Source organism: Octodon degus, unplaced genomic scaffold, assembly GCF_000260255.1.
Source record: "Octodon degus isolate 3935 unplaced genomic scaffold, OctDeg1.0 scaffold00339, whole genome shotgun sequence".
NCBI classification, from domain to species: domain Eukaryota; kingdom Metazoa; phylum Chordata; class Mammalia; order Rodentia; family Octodontidae; genus Octodon; species Octodon degus.
Genome location: NW_004524915.1, coordinates 514896 through 528314, shown reverse-complemented (window position 1 = coordinate 528314; position 13419 = coordinate 514896). Strand labels below are relative to the sequence as shown.

Sequence of the window (13419 nt, the reverse complement as noted above, 5' to 3'; positions counted from 1 at the left end):
CTGAACTCTCAACTTCTCCATGTCTCCCAACTCACACCCCTCTTCCCATCTAGAGGTCTGGTATCCGTGCATCTGCTACCCGTGGCGTTCGAGTGTCCTAAGTCTCTGCGTCCAGCCTCAGGTCGCCTAGCCCTCAGTGTCCACATTTGCCAGCTGCGGGTGGGGAACGTGGCGTTGGTGTAGGAAAGAAATTTGAGAGTATCAGGCGGCTTTCAGACACCCTAGAGGTCCAGCGAAGTCTAGGATTTGTGCCTCGATACCATTGTATCTGCCCTTGATCCTGAAGCTGAGCACCGACCCTTTTCACCCGGAGTGTGGAACCCCATAGGGTTGTGGCTGAAGCCTTAACACGGAATGCTGTCTGTTAACGTAATACTGATGCTCTCTAGCTCCCTTTCCTGAATAGACCATGCTTGATATAGGCGAGATGGATGCAATAAGATCACCTGAAGTTTTGTGTAAACAGCTGAGGACCCGACAAAAAGCAATGCACATTAATCTTGGAACCTTAGCAATATCGCCAGTTCCTAAAACTTATTTGGGAAATGGATGCTTATCCCAGGGCTGGGAGTAGCAGGATTGTCTTCCCGAATCTAGCCCTTGTCCTTTGGGTCCTAAGAGGCTACCATGTAGCCAAGGCTGGCTGCCCTGAAGAGTAGGTGGTCAGTGAGAATTTATTGAACAGGTTATTTGTCCTAAGAGGTAGAGCATAATATCTGTACTTTCCCTCACAAGACAGTCTCTGGAGAGAATGAATTGGCCCAAGTGAAACCCCCCTCCCCTTAGCAAGAAAAACAAACATAGGGTGAAAATATATGCAAATTTCTCCCACTTTGCTCGTCCATCTTTTATTTCATCCTTCAGTGTCCCCCTTCTAAGAGGGATCATGTCTCTGGGAACTCCTAAATGCACTGCCCAGGTAAGCACTCATGCTCAGCCCTTCTGCCTCTTAGCACAGCCCTGGGCTCCTGTGGCCTTCCCTGTCCCACCACCAGCAACTTGCACAGTTCCCAAATCATTTCCATTAAGATCCATCCTGTCTGCTCTCTGCTAATCCCTTCTCTCTTTTCTTTACTTAGCAACATTTCCTGAGCATGAACTGCTTGGTGCTTCTGGTTCTTCCAGCTCCTACATTTACAGTGTAAACTGAGGCAAACTCTCTCAGCCTTAAGCTTCCTAGTTTATAAAATCAGAACAATTATATCTTCCTACTAGGGCTGTTATGAGGCTTAACTCAGCAAGTGTGAACCTCTTACAAGAGTCTTTGCACATACTGAGCGTTCAATGATCAGTAGTTTTAGCATTTTATGACCGCTTTCCAAGGACTTGTCTTTGAAATTCAAATGAGGCACACAGTTTTTGCCTAGACATATGGCTTAGAAGAGCATCCATTTGCAGATAAAATTAAAGAAGAGGGGGCTGGGGAGATGGCTCAGTGGAATAAGTGCTTCCCTGGCAAGCACAAGGGCCTGAGTTCAATCTCCGGTTCTGCCAAAGAGGATGGAGTGGTAGGACAAATGTATACAGAAAGATGTACAGAAAACCAGCAGCGAGAAGCCTTGGGTTCTCCTTATCTCGATTCCTAAGGAGGGCCCCTCAGGCCCTACTGGGAATTGGGACTGGAGGTGGAAGTGCTGCCTGTGCATACTTTCCTGGGACGATTTGGATGCACCCATCCCTGTCCAGTCCCGCAGTTCCAAGGATTGGAGATTCACTGATGGCCCCAGGAACGGGAGCTGGTGGGAAGGGAGCTGGCAGAGTGGGATTCTGTAGACTCAGGCTGTGAGGAGAACTGCTTGCGAAGAAGGAACCGGCAGCTCTGAAACATGCGGTGCTGCTGCTCCCACCATGTGTGTCGATGAGGCTCTGAGCCCTAGGTAGGCCAAGGGCTCCCCCTGCTAGATTGCTAGCTCTGGTGTGGGGCAGCCACACAGCTCTCAGTAAGCCGGAGGAAAAGCCTTCTCGGACAAGCTTAATCACTGTCCCAAGAATCACGTCCACTAGTTTTTGACTCTTCCGTAATGAGGTAGCAGATTTGGCTCGGGTGACGCCAAATATCTACCAAAGGGAAGCAAGAACCAGCTGGGAATAGTCTCATGGAGCTCAGGAAAAGGTACTGCGCAGTTCCAACCGCAGGGATCTAGATCAAAGCAGGTCTTGTTACGGGTCCACAAAGTTCCAGACAATCTAGGAGAAAAGGCTAGGAAACCCCTCGCTCCGGAATTACAACGACTCTCGCCAGCAGCTTGAGGAAAACAGGTGAGTCTCCAAACTGTACCCCTGTGGCTCCACCCCCTGAGACTGCACCGGGTTCCCCAGGAGCGGGGGCAGGGTGGGGCGGGGCGGATGCGTCGGATTGGGCGGCTCCGGGAGGAGGGCGGAGTCAGAAGAGGCCCTGCACTGCGAGCCACTGAGGAGCGTGGACTGGAGCGGCGGCTCCGCCCAGCCTGGGGGGCGCGAGCGGGTTTCCGTTTTTCTCCCTTTCCTTAGCAGTCTCTTCGCAGCGCCAGCTCTCTCTTCTGCGGGGATTGCTCGCTGCTCAGTTTCTCCTCCAGCCGGCGCGGTCTTCAGAGCCCCCTCTCCGGACTCTGGATTCTGCGCTGCGGCCCCGAGCTGGTCCCTGCTCTCGGAACTGAATCCTGCCCTGCAGATCCGAGCTCCCACCCGAGCGGCCGGCGAAGGAGGCGGACAGGAAGAGGCCCCGTGGAAGGGCCCGGCTTCCGCCTGAGGTGGCAGCTGCTCTGGAGCCGCCCTCCACGTTTCCGTTAAAGATACTTTTAAGCTTGGGGGAGAATTTCTGCCTGGCCCCCATACTCCTCCAGATCATGTAGAATCAGGGGAAGCGAGGGTAGGAATGGCGCCCCGCCTCCTAACGCCACTTCAGCCTGGTTCACCGGCTTCTTGTTCCCCCTCCCAGGCACTCTTTCAGATTCTTACCGCAAGAATGGGAACCAGACCTGCAGCAGGACAGGAAAGATTTTAAGGGGCAATAATGTGGAATTCAAGTCGCTGCAGCTTCTCTGGGTTCAAACCCACCTGAGGAGGCCAGGGCCGGCTTAGCGAGGCCAGTGTGCAGGGCCCTTTGGAGGCGGAGGCCATGGTACACCAATGATGTCCCCTTAATTGGGGACTGGCTCTAATCATGTGTCCTCAGCTTGTTAACTATACAACAGTGGACAGAGTTAATGACTCATTAGTGATTAATTTCTTAACTGCCATAATTGCTCACTGTAAAGTGCCTTTCTTAAAACTGGATTAAATCATCTAGATCCTTGGTTATGTCCCACACAGCCCTAGAGGACAGGAAGGCTGCTGTTTCCCTGCCACCTCGCACAGGCCGCATTAGTTAATGGCAGGTGCAATGGTTGCCCCTGTCCCCAAAGTGGGGACATCTTGATCAGTGACACTGCCTATTCCCGCACCCTTAAAGGGGGTGTGTCCGCTGTAGGACTGATCCCCTCCCTCATTTCTCCACCATAGACAGCTACAATGTAGTATCTCATTTTAGGAACAGTTTTGATCTGTTTTGTACTTGATATAAAGTTGGTGACAATTTATATTTGTGGATTGTGAATGAATTGTGTAGAAGGATGCCTTCCTGTCCAGAGCTGAGAAAGCCTTTTTCCAGTTCTAATAGTGACTGTGTTCTATGATATCCCTGCCAGTATTCTTTTTAAGCATTTCTTTTTGTGTGTATGTTTATTTGCATTATATTCATTTTGAGGAATAAGGATAGATATTGTCACATTCTCACTCTCTTTTTTTTTTTTGGTAGTACCAGGGATGGAACTCAGGACCTTGCACTTGCCAAGCATGTGCATATTCTACTGAGCTATCTCCCTGCCTTTTTTTTTTTTTTTTTTTTAGGACAGTGTCTACAGGGTCTCACTGCATAGATTGGACTTGTACTGATTCTCCTGTTTTCAGCCTCCCAAGAAATGGGATTACAGGCACACGCCACCACACCCAGTCTCAATCGCCATCGCTGCACACACTAGGGGTAGGGCAGGCACAGCAGGCCTGGGGATCGAACTCCTGGCCCCTCCATCTGCCTAAGCAGGCTCTTTAATCTGCTGAGCTATTTGGTAGGCCCCTTCTTGATCATTCTTGATCCCCCCATCCTTCCTTCTCCTAGACTCTTTCACTATCCCCAGAAGTTCTGCCTCCTTGTTCCTACAAACTCTTTTTTGTTGTGTTCTTAATTTATGAGAATAATTGAGAGAAATCATGTGGTATTTAACTTTCTGTGTCTTGCTAATTTCACTTAATATAGACTCAAGATCCATCCCTTTTTTTGAAAATGACATGATCCCATTAGTATTAAAATAACAACAAAAACAAAAACTTGGTCCTTAGATTCCTGCACCCCCACCTGGTATGGCAGCTAGGCATTTGGGCGCATGATGACAGTCTCAGCCCTCAAGGAGTACAACCGAAAGAAGGAAAATAAAATAAATACTTACTTTCCTGGGTGCTGGGATAAAGTACCTGACACCCACAACTTAAAGGAGGAAAGGATTATTTTTAGCTCAACATTTGTAGAGGCTTCAGCCCATGGTCAATCAGCTCCAAAGCTGAGGGGCCGAACAGAGAAAAGGTGCTCACCACATGGTATGCAGGAAACAGAGAAGGCAGAGCCCAGAAGGGAAATATAGCCTTCCTGTCCAGCCCCTGTGACCCACTCAAGCTAAGCACACCCCACCTCCTAACAGTGAACTGTTAGTTCACTGTTATGTAAAGTTCCCATTTCTGGTCACCTTCCAAACACATGAGGCTTAGGGAGCCATGCTAGATAAAAACCATAAGAGGACCCAAGTCCCATATTCCCAAATGTCTATTGGTTTTCTTCCCCTGAGCATTTCATATGTTATACAATAAATGTCATCCAAACAACACATTCTTTTATAGCTTCCTAAAAACTCTTTAAAGCTGTCTTTTCCCTCTGCACTCACAATCCACCAGTGGATGAGAGGAGTCATTCTTGACTTCAAGTCATTATATCCCCATGTCCTGTCTTTTTTCCTTCTCAGATACACATGGTACAGATTTTAATTAATCACTTGGTTACTGAGAATAAAGAATTCTTCTGGCTCCTTTTCCCAGTAGATGTGAGTTAATTTGGGGGAACTGCAAAGCAGTTCCTAAAAGCTGGAGCAGGCTCTGCTCTGGCCCTCTCTCTGCAGCCTGTAGACTGAGGGTGCAGATGTCAGCACCTGTGCATGTCATGAAGCCCTTTGTTGAGGATATTCCAAAGAAGATTAGGTATGACCCAAGTCCCTGCCACTGTGGGACACAATACTAACTCTGTATGGCTACCTGGAATTTCTATTTTATGTCTCTTGCTTGGTCACTATTCAGCCAAAACTAAATCTAGTTCATTTCCTTCTCTCCTTAATCCCTATATGAAGTTAATTACTCAGCTTAAATTATCTAATTTAGCTAAGAACATTGATTGTACTTTAGACTGTCTCTTACATTCACTTACCCCTGTTTTCCTCTCTGCTTGTTCCCTAGCTCAGAGTTTCTTCTCGCTTACCCACACCACCTGGCCTGCAGTATTGTGCTGTGGTACTGCTCCTGGTACCATTTTATACCGCAGTCATTTCTTTCATGTACATACTTTGGCTGAGTTCTTTGGTTTTGGGTTGGGCCCTGCAGCAGAACAGATATAATCCCTCAATCTTTTCAATACAGCCTTTCATACAGCAGCCAGAATGAGATGTATCCAATAGTTTCTCTGCTTGTAAATAATTCCTTATGGCCTAAGGAATGGGGCATCTTTTTCTTATGGGCATTCCCATGAGAAAATGGACATCTGGGGTTATTCTACCCCCACTCATCCTTCCAGACTTGTCCCCAGCATCCCCCACTCAGCACTCTCTTAGCACTCTGTCCAGGTGACACCAGAACACTCTGCATGTCACTGGTCTGCCATGTCCTTTTTTCACTTTGAGACTTTGAACTTTAGAACTAATAAATGAATTCAGCAAGGTTCTTGGATACAACATCAATATACAAAAGTTTTTCAATGAACAATTAAAAAATGGAAGTTAAGGGCATCAACCATAATAACACCATCAAGAACAAAATATTTGGGAATAAGTGTAACTAAAAGTGTAAAACTTAGACTTTGGAAACTGCAGAACACTGAAAAAAAAAATGAAGGAAGCCAGGTGCAGTGATGCATACCTTAATCTCAGCACTCTGGGAGGACGATGCAGGAGGATCACATATTCCAGGCCATCCTAAACAACCTTAGCAATTTAGTGAGACTGACCCCAGCTCAAAAAATTTAAAGTTGAGAATATAGCTCAGTGGTAAAGAACTTCGGTTTCAATCTCCAGTAATACACACACACACATAGAAAATAAAATAGTAAAACATCCCACATACATGGATCAGAAACCTCAGCATACTGAAGAAAGCAGTATCCTTCTTGCCAAGTCCACAAGTCTAATGCCTCTCTCAGCCCCAGCTGACTTCCTCATACCAGACAAGTGGCTTCCTAAATCCATATAGAATTTCAACCAAAATTAAGTTTGAAAAAGAAAAGGCATGCACCACTTGACTTATAAGCACTCTACAAAGCAATAAAAATCAAGCTTGTGTGGCACTGGTCTAAAGATAGAATAATAAATGAGAATAAAAATAGACCCCAAAAATCAGCCCATAAATCTATGGTTGACTGCTTTCCAGGACCATTAGTGGGAGAAAAGCACAGGGCTGGACAACTGCATATCCACATGCAAACAATGACATCGGGCCCTTCTCTAGCACCATATGCTGGTCACCTTCCATTAACAAATACTTGAGACAACCAAATCAACCTTTAAAGGGAAGGTGTTTGTTTTGGCTCATGGTCTTAGCGGTATCAGTCTATAATCTAATCAGTTTGCTGCGTTGCTTTTGGGCCAATGGTAAGACAGAAGAATATGACAGGAACATGTGGTGGAACAAAACTGTTTACCTTATGGCCAGGACATGAATAAGGGGATTCTTGGGGTCTACTACCTCCTCCAGGGTGCACCCTCAATAAACTGAAGCCCTCCTGCCAGGATGCACCTCCTAACAGGCCCAGCACCTCTCAATGCTACCATGCGGACATTATGACTTCAGCACATGGGCATGGGGCACCATCAAGATCCAACATAGAACCCTTTACTAGAAATTGATCTACTGCTTCAATGTAAGAGCAAAACTACAAAACTCTTAGAAGACATAGGAGTAAATCATAATCACGGATTTACTGAGATTTCAACGATACCAAAAGAATGAACAACAAAGGGAAACATTGTTGAATTAAACTTGATCAAGATGTCATTCTTGTGTGATTCAAAGGAAACCGTGAATGCAGTGAAAAGACAGCCCAAAGAGTGAGAGAAACTATTTGTAAATCACATATCTGATAAGAAGCTAGTATCTATCATATATAAATAATGCAACTTAATAGTGAAAAGATAAATAATCCAGATATGTATATAACAGACACAGAATCTGCATGAACGCTTCTCCAGAAGATATACAAATGGCCCATAATCCCATGAAAAGGTACTCATCATAATTACTCATGAAGAAAATGGGAAACAAAACCTCAGTAAGATACTACTGTACATGAAATTCACATTGGCGTGGATGGACTGAAAAAGGCAGGTAGTAAAAAAGAAGTGTTGGTAATGGTGAGAAGCTGGAGCCACAGCAGTGCTGATGGGAATGGGAAGTGGGCCCACTACTTTGGGAAACACTGGCAGCATCTCAAGTCAGAAACCTACTGGCCCAGAGGCCATACTCTTAAGTGAAGTAAATCAGATCCACATGTACAAACATTGTATTTTCTCCTTAGTGTGAGAACATGAAAGATAAAATAAAATCTGAAGTGTATAACAGATACTGGGAAAAGGGAATTAACCTGTTCAAAAGGAAAGAATTACTGAGTTTAGGAAGAAGTGGGTGAAAGATACATCTATGTATGTAAGCAGAATGGTTTGTACCATTGTACTGTGGATTTCTGCTGGTCTACTGAAAGGAGCAGTTAATGCTTAATTTGTTTTGTCTCCATTTTTCAATTCCTTCTCCTTTTTCTCATCTTAATTTCTTTTCTTTCTTCATTCTTCCAATTTTGCATCTAGATATCTGGTAATATGAACAATATTAATTTGAAATAATACTGTGCATTACAACAAATACTATGAAATTCATATTAGTGGGGCTGGAGAGATGGTTCAGTGGTCTAAAGCACCTACTTAGAACAAACTTAGCAAAGCACAAGGACCGCGGTTCAATCCCCCAGCACCACACGCCAGCCAGCCCTGCCCCCAGGTGGGCTGAGCTGGCCACACACACACACACACACACACACACATAAATAAATAAATAAAATTAAAAAAAATTCATATTAGTTTGTTTAGTGAAATTCTGCATCACTTGTAATTTGTTTTAATTCTGTTTTGTATTCTCTTTAAAAGTAATAAAAATATTTTACAAAATAAAAAAAAAAGAAAGAAACCTAGAGCTACTATGTGACCCAGTGATTCTATTTCCAGGTCAGGCAAACCCAACAGAAATGAAAACTGCCTGCACGGAAATGTCTAATGTTCATGCACACGTTTCTGCATGGGCATGCAGTTTTCATTTAGCCAAAAGGTGCCAAAGATGCAGATGTCCACCTGCAAATAAATGTATGAACCAAACGTATCCATATGGGGGACCTTTTAGCCCACCATGTAAGAGTGCAGCACTAAGGTGCTGGGATGCAGGCACATGGAGGCCTAGGGAGGATGATAGATAGAAGACACGGAACTTCCTCTTGAAGTGATGGAAACCTTTTAAAACCAACTGCGATGGTGACTGCATCTGTGACTATCACAGCAATCACTGGGAGGTGAGCTTCAAACAGGTAAACTGTGTGCCAGGTGAGTTATGTCTCAATAAAGCCGTTAAAGTTAAATATCCGTCTTCTCCCCAGGCTCTGGCTGCTGCACACACTAGCATATTGTTTTTCTTTCTTTTTTACCAGCATATTTTTTCCCTAAATCTCTTTTTTGACCTGTTGCTCTCTTATTCACTGGGCCTGTGAGAGTCAATAAAGACAGAGATCATGCTGACAGAGCCTGCTGTCCTGTGTGTAGCAAGAAATGCACCCATAACCTTTTCGCACAGTTTCAAAGTTCAGTGACTCCTCTGCCTCCAAGGCTCATGGGTCCTATGTCCCGGTATCTTCTCAATAGCAGAGCCCTCTGCTCTGAGCAAGTGACAGTCACAGCTTTTTGACCCTTCTAGTTCCTCCCCTCTCCTATAGCTCAGTGTGGACCAAGACTTTTGATCCAATATTACAGAGAAGCCTAAATTACCAGCTCTCCTGGGGAAGAGGAGGACCCCCGCAAATTCACTCTGGCCAGGGACACTTTTCAGCAGGGGACAGTGCAGCTAGGGAGGTGGGGCGGTCCTGTGTGGAGCACCTGGAAGGAGCGCAAAGCCGCAGGCCCAAGGGAGGCCTGGATCACTGCCATTGGCAGAAGGCCAATCCCTCAGGGACCACAGTGCTTGCTGTTTACTTGGGCATAAACAAATACTTCCTTCTCCATCTAAAATGCCTGTTCAGACAGCTCTCCTCAAGGATCTCCACTCTCCGTCCTCATCCCACTTTTCTTCAGAGCAAACCTGCCCACAGTGAATAGTTGATGGTTGACAAAACTTTAGCCCAAGGCTCAAGTTTTAAAACTGTGACACTTTGCACTCAAACTCTGGAGGCTGTTGGAGTACTAAGATTGCAGTCCAATCTTTCCTGCACCTTGTTTTGCTTTGATTTAGTGAGAACACACTCTTTTCAGACTGCTAACATAGAGATGGCTGCCTTCCTGGTCAGGAAAATGCAAGAGCCTCCGTTCCACTATTGACTTGATGTTGGCTTTAGGTAAGGGGGTCTCACACTGGTTGAAGGTCTTTGCTTGGGCCTAACCAGTCTCAAAATACTGCAGGACAAACTTTTCAGTAATTTAGCCAATGGTGTCATCTAGTGGCTGCCGTTAGAATTTCACCAGCTGCTTGTGCGTTTTTTTCATTATCATTTGTGTGTGTGTGTGTGTGTGTGTGTGTGTGTGTGTGTGTGTGTGTTTAAAGAGAACAAAAAATAGTCCAAAAACATTAGAAACGATACAGAATTTAACTAAACAAAACTTTAGGCATTCAACAATGGTTTTTCTATTCCATATCTTTGTCTTCCAATTGGTTGTTCAGATTACCAGATATAAACATGCAAAATTGGTTAAAAATATTAAAAAGAAAAAGAAATTAAGCATTAAGTGTTCCTTCCATAGACCAGTAGAAATCAGCAGCACAATTATCCAAGCTACGCTGTGCACATACAGCTATATTTTTCTCATTCTTTCTTTTCTCCTCTCCCTCATCCCCGTTGCTCCTTCCCTTTGAAATTTCTTTCCCTTCGGCGTTTCTGACAGATACCTACTTCCTGCCAACACCAGCAGCAGGACAGGCCTTTCCTCCCCCAGTTGGTAATCTTCTCTCCCAAATCTCCCAACTCCCAATTCTTTCAAGAATTCCTTTTGGAAGGAAATTCCTCCTTCCAATTCAGATTTTCTTCCTGGCAACGCCAACCCAAGCAGGGGGATCCCATGCCATCAAGGGAGCTCTAGGAGAAATGAGAGTCAAGAAAACCTATATTTTCATGCTGTCCCACTCTTCCTAAGTCCAGCTAGGAAGACACTGGTTCTAAGTTAACTTGGTCAAAGTGGCTCAAAGCTTTAATCTCTTAAAGCTCTTAATATATTGCTTAAAAAATAATTAAAGGAGCCCTGAAGTAAGGAACTCAATCTAATCAAGTAAAAAGATTGTACTAAAGGAATGCTTTCAACTAATTATGGACTATTGGATTATATTGGGATATTTTGCTGAATTCAATTGCCTACAATATTTAAATTGGTGTCAAGTATGAAAAGGTCCTTCAAAGACTTCTCCAAATACACCTTCTCTAACAGCAATGGAACACCCATCTCTGACAAAACAAAACAAAAAGGGGAGGAAATAAATGAAAGACCATTTTGTAGTGAAAAAATATATACGTATATACAAAATAATTAGGATAGACATAAAGCTACTTTCTCTTAGTTCAATGAAAAGAAAGGTTTGTACTAATATTGTTTAGACAAGAGATCATGTATGTATATTGTACTGTGAAAAACTACTACAAAGACAACAATATACAATGTATTAGTTACTGTAGCTGTCCTACTAACCTGTTTTGAAACTGTTTCATTACTATTTTTTTCTCATTAACATTAATAATAAAAATGTTTAAAGAAATTGAAGAAAAAACTAAAAAAAAAATAAAAATAAAGGAATACTTTCAAATTCCTGGACAGTTAAAAGAAAAAAGTATTTGATACATAACAGCCTCTCCCTTGTACCTTCAAATCACAATAAATAGGTAATGAATTTAGTTTTACCATGAGACGTAATTTATATAAGATTTCCACTCAGGCTAGTCTCCCATGCTTGGTGCTTAATGACATAACATTTGAGTATATTTACCTTCTGGAAAAATCCACATTTAAAGTAAATTTTTAAGAGTAAAATGGTGAAGTTGAAGAAATAACAGTAGAATTGGGATCATATAAGCAATTTGGTGGGGAGAATTTTACCGTTCAGCAGCCTTCTTGACCAGGTACCAGTTAACACACGTGACTGCAATGCTGCTCTAACTTCAGGAGCAGAGACGAGAAAGGATACTAAGGATGTGCTTCATTCATTCGCTTCCTAGAGCAAATATTAATGATCTCAGGAAGGGAATTATCTTTTGACTTTGGGATATTTAAGAGACAGCTATTGCCTTAGTTACTTTTCTCATTGCTGCAACAAAATACCCAGCCACAAAAGTTAAGTGAGAAAGGTTTATCTGGCTCACAGTTTGTGGGCGGCTGGCTCTAAGGCAGGGTGGCACAGCAGTGGGGTACTGTAGAGGAGAAACAGTCGGTAGACAGCAGGCAGCGAATGACAAGTGACAAGCAACAACCCGCTTTCTGTCTCTCATATCATATCTAACCTATTCATCTTTAAGGCAAATAGCACCCACACAAGGCTGGGGCACCCCTAATCCTACCCAGAACTATGCCAAACCAATCAGTGGGCTGAATTAGCAATCACACATTCTTGATCTCGGCATCACCCGCCCCAGATTCAGCCACCTCCGGAAAGCTCCACCTGAGTCCACGAGGCTCTGGGGAGTCACTGCAACACAAGCTACAGCAGCTGTGATGCAGTAAATTAAAATGTGTGTTGGAGTGAAAGATGAAATGATTTTATCCCTGTTTTCCATTAAGGTGCCCTTGGGCCAGTTCTTGAATTATATATCTGAAATTATTACTCTTATGTTTTATATAATACCATCTATCTTAAGGGTTGTTTTGAAATATTTTTCACCTGGGTCATCTACCCAGAGGTTCCAGGTATAACTTCAGCTCACACTCAAACTATGCCTGCCCTTGTTCCTCCTAGCAAATCCTTCTTATCCTCTTACAGAGTCCAATGGGGTGAGCTCCAGCAAGAGCATAGTTTTGTAAGACACCATCACTTTTTCTTTTTTGTCTTCCTAGATATTATGCAGAAGAAATGAAACCCACCAACAGGGATGGCACTGAAACTACAGGATAGTTATGATTTGAACAGTCAAAGAAAATGTATGTTTCCCAAAGTAGTAAAAGCTGTCATGGGAACTATGTGGGAGAAATAAGATAGAGATGTAGCCCTGTTAACCTGATCTCAAAAAGGGCCAAGAAAAGATGCCACTGAACGTGAAGCCATCAACCTGATGTAGTCAATGTCTGTACTTTGAATATAAGAGTGGAGAAGTCCAGGCAGGAACTGTCCAGAAACCATAGCAGGAAAAAGTTCCACACGGAAACAAAAACAATCAGACAGCAGCAGATCCCAGAGAACACCTCTGAGGGTGTGGGGCTTCCTACAAAATGCAAAGTGCAGAAGGATGGAAGGACAGAGCGCAGGCCTGGAGACTGAGTGAGATGACTGGGACCACAGGATCCTGAACAGAACCAGAGCACAGGCCCAGTGAGTGAGACGAACTGGGACCGCGGGATCCTGAATAGATCCAGAACGCAGGCCCGGCCACTGGGTGAGAAGACCCAGCCCGCCAGATCCTGAATACACCCAGAGTCCAGGCCCTGTGAGTGAGTGAGATGACACAGGGCCCGCGGATCTTCATTTGACCCAGAGTGCAGGCCCAGCGAGGAACCCTTCAGCAGAACTCCCTGCAAAGAGGCTAGAGGCAAGACCCACCCAGATGATTTAGGAGCAGAACATCTTGCCAGAGTGACACAAAGGGTTCAACTCTAACAGCTGCAGCAGAAAGAAGTGGAGCACAGCAGCCAGATCCAAGCAACACCCACCTGG

At 44.2% G+C, this 13419-nt stretch overlaps 1 pseudogene; it reads left to right on the top strand.

Annotated features, from left to right (window-relative positions):
- The first annotated feature begins 8837 nt into the window (after positions 1 to 8837).
- The window catches only part of LOC101565892, a 24998-nt pseudogene continuing 20416 nt past the window's right edge, over positions 8838 to 13419 (top strand).